At 38.8% G+C, this 12,135-nt stretch overlaps 1 pseudogene; it reads right to left on the bottom strand.

Moving 5' to 3' along the window:
- Positions 1-4,207: 4,207 nt before the first annotated feature.
- LOC138161238 (interferon tau-2-like) lies at positions 4,208-4,758 on the bottom strand (annotated as a pseudogene).
- Between the last annotated feature and the right edge of the window lie 7,377 nt (positions 4,759-12,135).

The following is a 12,135-nucleotide window of genomic DNA, read 5'->3' as shown; positions in this document are numbered from 1 at the left end:
GAGAGAGAGAGAGAGAGAGAGAGAGAGAGAGAGAGAGAGAGAGAGAGCGAGAGAGAGAGAGAGCACAAAAGAGAGTGAGAGAGAGCAAGGCAGAGTCCAAACCCCCCAGAATACCCTCCAATCCTGAGGAGCAATGTCTGGACCAGAGAGAGTGAGACCAAGTTCACTCATGTTATATCCATGTATACCTATGTATAGAGTTATTTGCATTTTGTCTCCTCCATTAGAATGTGAACTCATTTAGTAAGGGATAGTGTTTCTGCTTTCCTTTGTATCCCTCTGTAATGGCAAGCAAATAAGTACATAACACCTTGTTTCAGTTGAGCCTTGCCAGTGATTATATCAAATCTTTGTTAAGAAACAGAACTTGTGAAACCCACAGTGGGAGGGACTTGCCAAAGACAGGAACAGGAAGGAAGTAAGAGGTGGGCGGAACAGGGAGGAGCTAATGGCCATATAAAAGCAGAAACAGAAGCTGGGAGAGAGCAGAACTAAGAAGGGAATACTCATGGTGGCCAGTGCTCTGTTTGTTCTGTCTGTGTTGATTTGTGTTTTTAATACTTTACACAGAAGCCCTGGCACCTTACTGGAAGCCCTGAAAGAGGATTTTCTTTTTGTCTATTAACAGAAGTTCTGGAGGAGGGTTTCAGAAGTCCTGGGACTATACTGATGATTTGTGTTGAGTTCTCAGACCTTGTTTATGGGTCTGTGTTGATTTCACAGGCAGATAGTGAATTGATGATGGTGCTGGCAATGTGTGTGAATGTTGTTTTGGGCTCTGTTAAGCTTTGTCTTCCCAGAAACAAGAAACTCTGAAAGACTTGAGGTGGTCTGGACACTGTAAGCTTCAATATGGAATGGGATCTGGATGAGGAACTGAACAAGGAGTTGAGAGCTGCCTGCCTGTGAATCCAGGTGACAGTTGGGTAGATTCAGGCAAGAGCTGGACCCATGGAATCTGGGAGTCAGCCTCAAGCCAAGATGAAAAAACCTCTCCTTGGGTACTTAGTGCTGACTGAGAAGATCATGATTTACTGTGGGCTAGGTGTGGGAGAACTTTGTACTTTGTGCCTTGTACCCTCTTAAGGATGATTGAGTTAAGGTTGGAAACTAATCTCCAATAAAGAAGGAAGAAGACTTTTTGACTGAGAGATTAAGACAATGTGACCTAGGGGTGGGAAAACTTTAACCTTTGTACTTTGTGTCCCTTAAGGAGGATTACTCCTCAAGGATGACTGAGTTAAGGATTTACTGAATGATATCTTTTGTTTAAACTATGTGGCCACTTTAGTGATAAGTTGTTATAATATTGTGAATGCTGTACTTTGGTTTCTGTGAATGTTTTGCTTTAGTTTACTGCTGAATAAATAGAGAGTTCACTATACTATGTGATCATAACCTTAAAGCTATTCACAGCAGCAGTCCTCTGGAGAGCTGCTTGTTCTTGGCTTTACACCCTCACACTTAGCATCATGCCTGATGCATAGAAAATGCTTGACAAATGCTTATTGACTGTGTATTTTGAAATCATCTGTTTCTATCAATTTCTATCCTGACTGTCAGAACTTTAAGTAGGGTGGGATACCTGGAGCTTCTCCCCTAAGGCATAAAATTAAGAGGGCATTCAATTAGGTGCCTCGCCCCTGGAAGTGGTGAAAGTCTGGAGAGAGTACAGGCTTTCTCCTCCCAGCAGGTGGTCCACTATCCTCCCATGACAGGATAAAATCTTCTTATGATCCAGAGAAGCTTCTTCTCTGTGGCCACATGGCAGATGAGCTATCCCCTCCTACTCCACCCATCACCAATTGCCCCAAATGAAAAAAAGTTCTACTTACAGCTATATCTTTGATAGTTGTGTTCCTTCTACCAAAAACAACTTGAATTCCACAAAATACCTCTATTTAAGGAGGGCCCAAACCAGTTGTGTCTCATTCCTTTCCAGGCTGTACTCCAGTCTTTCTCTACCATGCACCTTTCTTTAGTTTTATCTTTCTCTACATTCCTCTCTTTTAAGCTTCCTTTTATAAGTTGTCTTCTACTCAAATATAAACTCTTTGAGGACAGGGACAGTCTTTCTACTTGTATTTGTATTCTCATCACTTAGCACAAGTGCCTGGTATGTGTTTTTATTGCTTTTCAATCGTTCAGTCCTGTCTGACTTTTCATGGTAGCACGCCAATGGTATCCATGGGTTTTTCTTGGCAAAGATACTACAGTGGTTTGCCATTTGCTTTTCCAATGGATTAAGGCAAATAAAGGTTAAATAACTTGCCCAGGTTCACACAGCTAGGAAATGTCTGAGACTGGATTTGAAGTAAGGTCTTCCTGACTTCAGGCCCAGCATTCTATCCATCTAGCTGTTGGTACATAGTAAGTGATTAATAAATGCTTCACTGTTGACTAAAAAATTGGATCAATGCATTAATATTCTATTAATTGTCTATTTCTTGAAAAAACATCCCAGGTTTCCAAGAGCTTTGGGGTCTTTTCTAATTCTGCTACTAATTATCACCTTGGGCAAGTTAGTATCTATAGGCCTTTGGTTGTCTACTTTTAAAAATTGGGGTGGGGAGGTGGCTAGGTGGCACGGTGAGTAAACCACTGGCCCTGGAGTCAGGAGGACCCAAGTTTGGTTCCAGCCTCAGACACTTAACACCCACACACACACACAAACTAGCCGTGTAACCTTGGGCAAGTTACTGAACCCCAATTGCCTTCCAAAAGGCAAAAAAAAATTGGGGTGGGGGAGGGTATGTTAAAATTATATCTTGTTCCCCACCACCACCACCACCACCACCATTTCTCCCTGCTACTTAGTCTATTAAGTAAGTATATAAGTAGCCAGTATATAAATCTCTCTCTCTCTCTCTCTCTCTCTCTCTCTCTCTCTCTCTCTATATATATATATATATATATATATATATATATATGTATATATGTAACTATATAAGTAGCCAGTATAAAAGGAATAATAACAGAAAGTAAGATCACAAAGGGGAACCTAGACATTCCATACATTCACAAAGATAAAAGGAACATAATTTACAAATTGCTTAATATATTAACCAAAAATTATGTCTTGGTAAAACATGGTAAATCATGGGAAAGCTTCTAGGTTTTGCTGTCAGAGCCTTTTGGTCCTATGATATGTAAATCTCAGACAACTTCCAGAAGACCAGCTGACCACCAAATGGTGCTAATAATTTTTAGATGATGTGGACATGGTAAATTTAAAGTTTTATAGATAACTTTCAATATGATATTTGTATATGTTAATGAAATAACCAGAAATAAGAATCCATGAAAGCTCAAAACTACTGCCTCCACTCCCTAGTCCACTTCCAGCTCCATTGGATCCATATTGGCCAGTGTTACCAACTATGTAATCTTTTTCTTATCCAAATTCAAGAACCTCCTGAAATTTATCCACAGACCCTGTGGATGCAAAGTCAAGAAGCCCTACACTAGACTATTAGCTTTCTGGGGGAAGTAACTGGATAATTTTTCTTCTCTGTGTTACCAGCAGCTTTCCTATAGTCACTGCTTGACAAATGCTGCTTGAATTGAATTGTTCCACTGAATCTGTTATCCATTCCCTTGGAAACATCTAGTTATCTTTTCAATGAGAGTTTATTTGGTAAAAATAATGAGGTAAAATGTTTTTTTAAATTACATTTAATATAAAAATAGGACATTATTAATACTACACAAATATATACTTTCCTCAGTGTATAATAATTATTACCAGCATAGTGATCAATTAAAAACATAATATAAATATAAAATGATAGTAAATATCAATATTTGTTATAAAACATTAGAACTATTCTGCTGCTGAGCACAGATGAAACTTCTCTGTATTCTTAGGCTTTATCTTTTTACAAATGACAGCTTAAGTTATTTTAAAAACAATCCAGTGAGGGGCAACTAGGTGGTGCAGTGGATAGAGTACTGGCCGTGGTGTCTGGAGGACCAAAGTTCAAATCCAGCCTCAGACACTTGGCACTTACTAGATATGTGACCCTGGGCAAGTCAGTTAACCCTAATTGCCTCACAGGAAACAAAACAAAAAATAAAAATAACCCAGTGAATTTGGATGTTTATCAGTTGATGTAGAAATGACAGTCCTTTTTAACTATTGCATGCTGGGTTTCAGGTATCAAGAAATTGGTCAAGGAGATAACGTTGAGAATCCATTTCTTCATCCTCAGTCCCTGAATTTTCTCATGAGCTTGCTCGTGAACAGAAAGACCCTTCTGATCTCTACTCTCACGATCTCCCAGGCACAGTGGCTATATCCTTTACCTTGTAGGTATTTCCTTGTTCCTTGGAAGTAGCTCCTCAGGGCCAGCCTGGGGTTCTCAGTTCCCAAGGAAGGCTCTTCCCACTCCACATCCTGCCCAACACACCTCTCTAGCTGTGCCAGCTGCTGATCCAGTCCACCGAGCAGTTGCACGAGATGGGTCTGATTCCAAGTGGCAGACATGGCATTCAGGCTGAAGATGGTGAAGACCTGCTGGAGCATCTCGTGAACAATGACTGTGCCATTTTCCCTCTGGAGTTGGCTGCCCTCCATGGCTTCCTTTGGGAAGTTGAAGTTGGTCCTGTCCTTCCAACATGGCACCAGGGAAATGGACTCATTTGGTGCAGAAGTGAGAAGTCGTCCAGAAGATCCTGAGTCAGGTCACAGGCCAGGGCACAGAGGGTGATGGAGCAGAGCAGCATCAGGGCAACTGGCAGCAAGGTCCAGGAGGTCATGGTGACACTGAGGGTGGTTTGGGTTTGGCTGAGCTGGGAGACCAGTGAGCCTTTGTCTTAGCTTCTTGGCTTATCTGGCCTCTAGATCTCTCTCTCTTAACATAAGATTCTCTTTAACTTTCTTTTAGAAGATATCATTGAAATCCTTCCTTTGGAATACTTGTAGAAAGGTAATTAAATTTACCATTAAGAAAAGCTGAAAATTTCTTTGTGGTTAGGGGCCCTGTCTTGTTGGTCTTTTTATCTTGCTCAACACTTATGATCCTGTATTCAGATGAATACTTGCTTTTCTCCATACATTCCATCTCCTGTCTTTAGTCCCGCACAGGCTATTGCTCTCCCTCCTCACCTCTGTCCCTTTGAATCCTTATCTCTCTTTAAAGCTCAGCTCAAATACAATCTCCTTCATGAGACTTTTCCTGATTTCACTTGCCCTCAAAATCAAACACAGGTGGTATTAACTCTTAACCCACCCCCCATCTCCATTACTTTGTATTTCTTTTTATATATTTTGTATTTAGTTTCTCTACATATATGCTGTTTCTTCTTTATCAACTGTAACTGTCCTGAGGGCAGGGACTGCTTTTTTTGTCTTTGTATTCTGAATACCTAGCACAATGCTAAGCATATAGTATGTGATTAATAAATGTTTCTTAAATTAAATTACATCTTGTCCATTTTATCCCTATTTTGTCTCAAGACCTGAAAACTGTTCACACACTCTGTTCCAGGCAAATGTTTCTAATTTTTGGTCCTCAATATCATCCAGTCCTCCTGACTCCATTCACTTGCCCAAGGCTGCAATGCTTACCCTTTCACCATAGTCTGCTGGCCTCCTACTCCAAGACGCAGCTCACTTGGTCCTTCTATAATTCCTTCCCTTTTACATCTCCCACAGTCTCTATCCCAATCCTTCCCCCTTTAAATCTTTCAAGTCTCTCATTTTTCCTATGCCCTTAATTACTTTCTAGCTTGCATTATATTCTTTTGATATATGTTTCACTCCTCAATTAAAAGTACACTCCTTTGTGGCAAAGATTATGGTAGGTCTCCATCTCTCGCTCTCAGTGCCCATCAAGGTGACTTGCATGTGGAAGTAATAGCAGTTACAGTAGCAGTAGTAGTAGTATAATATTTAAAAGTATAATAATAATAATTACGTTTATGTAGGGCTTAAGGTTCGCAAAGTGCTTTGTGAATATTCTCATTTTGTTCTCACAATGACCCTTGAGGTAAGTTTGGTTCTACTTCCTTGTTTGAGGATTTATAAAGCCCTTTATGAATAATATCTCACTGTATTCTCACAGCAACCCCAGGGGGTAAGAATTATTATTTCCATCTTATAAATAAATATAAAAACAATCGCTAGACTTGCAATTAGAATTAGTAATAATATTAGCAAACATTTACATACTGTTTACTATGTGCCAGGTGCTGTGCTAAGTACTTTACAATTATTATCTCATTTGACCCTCACAACAACCCTGGCAGGTAGGTGTTAAAAACTATCCAATTTTATAGATGGGGAAACTGAGGCAAACAAATTTAAATGACTTGCCTAGGGTCAACACAGCTTGGATGTTCAAATTTGAACTCAGGTCTTCCTGACTCCAAGCTGGTGCTATATCCACTATACCACTTAGCTGCCTCTGGGTTTAATCCTGCCCCAAATACTTACAAATTGTGCAACCCTGGGAAAAGTCTCAGTTTCTTCATCTGTAAGATGGGGATAATAAAAGAGCCTACCTCACAGGATTGTCGCAAAGATCAAATGAGATAATTATAAAATGCTTTGCAAACCATAAAGAAGTACTATATAAATTCTAGCTACTAATGCAAAAAAAAATGCAAACAAAATATTATTAGGATTCAAAGGAGGCAACTCTAACCAACTTTGTGCTGTAGGGGAGGGAAGTAAAATTAGGAAGACATCATGAGGGAAGTGGTACTTGGGTGAGGCCTTGAAAGATGGGTAAGATTTCAGCAGGCCATAAATCTGTTGAATCTGATTTTTGTTGAATTGAGCATAAGAATATTATAAGATAGGGCAAAAGAAGACATTTCTAATGTCTCTTTAAGCGTATAGATTTTATGATGTTGTAATTCAAACCTGTTACCTAAAAGATAGTCAAGTTTGCCCCTAAATCAGGGATATGTGAATGTACCTTTATTGAACCCCAAACAGTATCTAATGACAAGAGACTGGGCTCCAACCATTCTTTCTTTCACTTGGCATTTTAAGACAGGGACTTTCAGCCTCATAGGTCTCCTTTTGAGACTTACTAACATTTGGGATGCTCAGAGGGTTGTTGAACACAATGAAGCACCCCTGTCCAGTACTATGCTGTCTTAGGGTTAAAGTTAAGCAGTAAAGTAAATAGAGTGCTTAAAGCCGGATGTGTGACCCTGAGCACATCTTTTAACCTCTGTTTGCCTCAATTTCTTCATCTGTAAAATGGGGATGGTCTCAGCTGCTTACTAGATGTGTGATCTTAGGCACATCACTTAGCTCCTTTGGCTCTATGAGCACTGTCCAGGCTCATAGGCTTGCCATACTGCTCTGAAATCTCAGTCGTAGCTGCTGAGCTCACTGTTCTGAGACATTCTCAGCGGCATTTCCTTCACTTGGCCAAAGGTGAAACCACTTTCTCCACTTTCGTTTTCATCACATTGAATATACATTGTTTCCTTTTCTTTTATTGCATCACTTTTTACACTCAAGAAGTTCTGGTGCCTTGAAAACTGCAAACTGAAACTTGATTCCTTAAATGTTTCAATATTATTCATATGGAAAACCTCAAGGAGACAGAAATTTCATCTTTAAATAGTAGAATAGGCCTTCATTTATTGAAGGCCACACATTAAATGAATTTCCTCAGTATAAAATCACTGCTTACATTTCAATTTTATTAACTTTTTTTTTAACTTTGAAAGAATCACTAATTTTGTCTAATTCTTTGTTTTGTCTTGGAGTTGGTGTTGTGGTGAGTACTCTCTAGCTTCCACTTTCCTAGACCAAGGTAGACTACACTTACCCCTCAGGGTTCTAGGGGTAGCTTTGAAAAGTTGCAGTGTCCATATTCTCTAATGCAATCTCTTTAAGGCCCCATTTTGCTGTTTCCTCCACTGTTATCTAAAAAGGATTAGCATGCCCGGTTCTATTTACCCAGTTAACATCAATTAACATTTACAGAAGGCTATATACTTCTAAGATATGGCAAGCACAGAAATAGAAACATTTTCTCCCAATGCCTTAGGGTCATACTGTCCCCATAACACTTCAGTTCCTGGGGAGAGAGGGTTTACACTTAACATGGTTTCTAAATAACAAAGCTATCCAAATATATCACTGTAAAATGAGTCCTGATCTCAGCTAACACTAGCATAGATCCTGAAGCTCTTCCCTCATGCTTCAGGGTTTCTATGTCATCTATCAACCTTTAGCTCGTTTTGTGTCTATATCCTAAACAAAACTTTCTTCAATTTTTGGCAGTTCTTACCTGAATTCAATGTTGCATTAAAATAAGTTATCATCATAAATAATATTAATAATAACAAATTATAAATTTATCCTAAATAATAATAATAAATAATACAATGAATAAAATCACATATCATCATATGCTGGCTTGATTTGGAGAATCCTGTCAACATCTCCATAAAAATTATACAATTCTTTCATCTTTATGATAAGCATTGGTGGACAAGCTGTGATAATCTTCAGGCAATGCTCTCTGCTTGTGCTTTTCACAAGCATTATAAGGGAAGCCAAATTGCTCAGTGGCACAGTGGATGAAGAGCCGGATCTGGAATCAGGAAGAACTGATTTCAAATCCAGATTCATATGCTTACCAGTTGTGTGTCCTGAGCAAGTCATTTAACCTTGGTCTGCCTCAGTTTCCTCAATTGTAAAATGAAGGTCCTAACAACACCTACCTCAGGATTCTTGGGAGGATCAAAGTAGAGTGTTTATAAAGTGCTTAGCACAGTACCAGAAACATAGTAAGCACTTAATAAATGCATATTTCCTTCCATGACTTGAGGTTCCTTGCTAGCTTCTGTTGCATGGATTAAAATGAAATCCTTTATTTGTTCTTTGGGAAAGAATCAGAGAATCATCATTTCATTGAACTGCAATCACTTTTGTCTCTTGAATTCATTTATAGTAATGTCAGCACTGAAGCAGTTCAGTCTCTTCTGGGGTGTACCAACTAATTAGTCTTTGGAAAGACATCCCACATTTAGAATGATAGCCATTAAATTAATGTTTATAGACTACATAAAATGGTAGGAAATTTACCACCTTTGTAGCCTTTTATATCACTCTACAACTTGGACTAAGGAAACAGGAGGGGACCACACAAGGCTGAGAGCCATTTGGTGTTTTAATATGTTTCATGGGTTGCCAAGGCCAAGAAAATTCATCATCTATTTGATCTCCTGCTGTTGATAAGCTTTTCTATGCTAAACTGGACAGGACCTTGTGCAACAGATGTATCTGTCACTAAAAGTTTTTCTAGTCTGATAAAACCTTGAACTCTAATAACATTAACTTCAGGCACCCATGGTCACCCTCAAACCACAGTTATGAATTCAAGTAGGACTTTTGTTATTATCTGGATAATAATATTTTCATGCAAAAAAGTATAAAATAAAAGAAATTGTCATTTTATAATAACTAGATAAATATGTAAGTCACATAAACCCAAGCTGTCAGCTATGCCAATTCCATTTTATAATTCATTTATAAAGTAATTAACAATAATATCCTTGTCTTAAGCCTGTTTCCTCTCCAATTCTTACTCCAAAAATCTGCCAAAGTAGTATTTCTAAAGTACAAGTCTATCTGTGTCGCTCCTCTGCTCAAAAATCTACAGGGACCTCCTGTTCCCTCTCAGACCAAATGCCACCATTTGGCATTTAAAGCCCTTCATGATCTGATTCCAGCCCACATTTCCAGGCTTATTACAGATTACTCACATTCAAGCACTCCTCATACATGACATTCCATTTCCTTTTCCCATGTTTCTATATAGGCTGTTGCTGCTAAAGCCTCTCTCTGCTCAACGATTACTTTGCATGTATTTTGTTTATACTTTTATGTGTATTTTGTGTTTTTCCTGATAAGCTCCTTCAAACCATGGGCTATTTTATAATTGTCTTTGTGCTCCCCTCAACCTAACATAACACATGGCACATAGGTATAGATTGATTAATTCCAACTTGCATTCACTCCATTAAGGATGACTAGATTTGAATGCTGCATGTGCTACCACAGACAGATTACTTATCTCTTTGAGCTTTGGTTTCTTCATGTGTATAATGGGAACAATAACCATAGTGACTACTTCTCAGTAAGGATCAAATGGTATGACACATATAAAGTGCTTTGCAAACTTTAAAACATTATACAAATTTCGTCATCATCATCATCATCATCATTTTATGTTCAATGGAATTCATATAGAAACAGTCCCAGAACAAGATGGTCTCCTGTTGTTCTTTAATGTGTAATATTTGCCAGAGCAATATGCAGGTTGATAAAATGATTAATAAGTGATCTTAGTCTTAGAAGAAGAAATGATAAAATCTTTGCTTAACTGTTTTCCTTTGGGACAAGGGAAGGTTCAGCACCGGAGGTTTGGGAAATGGCGTATATCAAAAAGTGACTATTATGTAAAGAACAAAAGCCATGAATTAAACTTCAAAAGCTGCTTGTTGAATTGAATCTATTTCAATTAAATTTAATGACTAATGAGTCCTTTTCAGCCCTGAAAATCAATGTTGTCTTACACTATTCATTTCTATAGGAAGTAAAGAATTTTCGAGCTGGATATAAGCTTGATATCATTGTTCATTCTCCTTATATCATAGATGAGGAGACTAAAGTCTGGAGGAGCAAAATGCCATCTAACATCACACTAGTGATCAGTGGCAGAGTTAAGATTAGAAACCTTATATCTTACTTCCTTGTTGAATTATCTTTATACCAGAGTCAGAACTATAGCAGAACCATCAGAGCTTTGCCCCAAGGCAGAAAATTTAGCCAGGGCCACATCACTGTCCAGCTTCGCTGGTCACCTCCTTCAATCCCTTGCTCAGCTCTATCACCAGGAGTGGTCTCCAGAGCACACTACATCTCCCTATGACCAGTAATTGAGAAAACTCAGACAGCTCCATCTAAAGCTTCCTTCCATTCCCATTCTGGGTGTGTTCCCCATTCACTTTTTCTGTTTATGGAGCATACTGATCTTGTTCAGGCTTGCTTCTTCCCCCTAGGGCAGGAACATTTGCAAGATGCCAGCAACTTCATCTGGAGCTTTCTTTTGCCTCTCATGACCCCATCACCACCCAATTCCTATAAAGAGAAACTAGGAAAGGCTATGAAACCCCTAGACTACATCCCCTTGACCTCTGAAGAGTAGCCAGAGGTAGCCGCCAGAGAAGTCCCTTCACTGTGAAGAAGCCAACTCCATCATCATTGTTATCGTCCATTGTCATCTTGCAAGTTGAAGTCAGTGTTGACAACAATCGGACAATATAGTGCTAACAGCAATGGATTTCAGATTAGGAGTCAAGACTTCAGTTTGAATTCCTGCTATTACACTTATGGCTCAGAGACCTCACTTCACCTCTTTAACCTCTGTTTCCATTAACTAGCATATTAACTTCATTCATTTTCATTAACTAGCACAGTCTCTTAACTCAAAAAAGGTTGCTTTCTAAAACACCCCTGATAGGTTTGTTTAGACTTTTTCCCCTTTTTGGGCATGGAAGGGGACACACTACCTACTTCATTTGGGGACAGTTTAGCACTGTCAATTAAATTGTGAGAAAGATTTCAGATCAATATAAAACAAGTCTCTCTAACTTTTTACCCAGTAGTACCAATTCTTCTCTCTGAAGTTACACAGAATAAGCCCAAACCTTCTAAATACATCCTTCAAATTTTGAAGACAGTAGTCATGGCATCCCTAAATTTTCTCCAAGATAAAGAACCCCAGTGCCTCCGACCTTTCCTCATGAAATCGAGTTTCAGTTCTTTAGTCGGGTTACCCTCTACTAGACACATTTTAGAATCATTGTGATCTTCAGAATAATGTCCTAGAAACTGTTAAATAATTCAGATCCATCTGCATTAAGTGCCTACTATTTGCAAGGCACTGAGTTAGGTACTGGGGTTTCAAATACAAAGCCATCACAGTGCCTTCCCTCAAGAAGTTTACATGCTACTGAGGAGGTGGAGAGAATAAAACATGACTACTGATAAATAAATGCAAGATACAAACAGATTTGTAACCTAGGGCTAAGGAGCTTACATTCCCAGGTTCATTCTAGGGGACTCTGACCCTAGACAAGGACATCTTTTCTCTCTCT

Source organism: Petaurus breviceps, unplaced genomic scaffold (genome assembly GCF_028583685.1).
Source record: "Petaurus breviceps papuanus isolate PSGF00001 unplaced genomic scaffold, PetGlider_PUasm1.0 184, whole genome shotgun sequence".
Taxonomy (NCBI): domain Eukaryota; kingdom Metazoa; phylum Chordata; class Mammalia; order Diprotodontia; family Petauridae; genus Petaurus; species Petaurus breviceps.
Note: the sequence above shows the minus strand (reverse complement) of the source record. Positions and strands in the feature narration are given on the sequence as shown.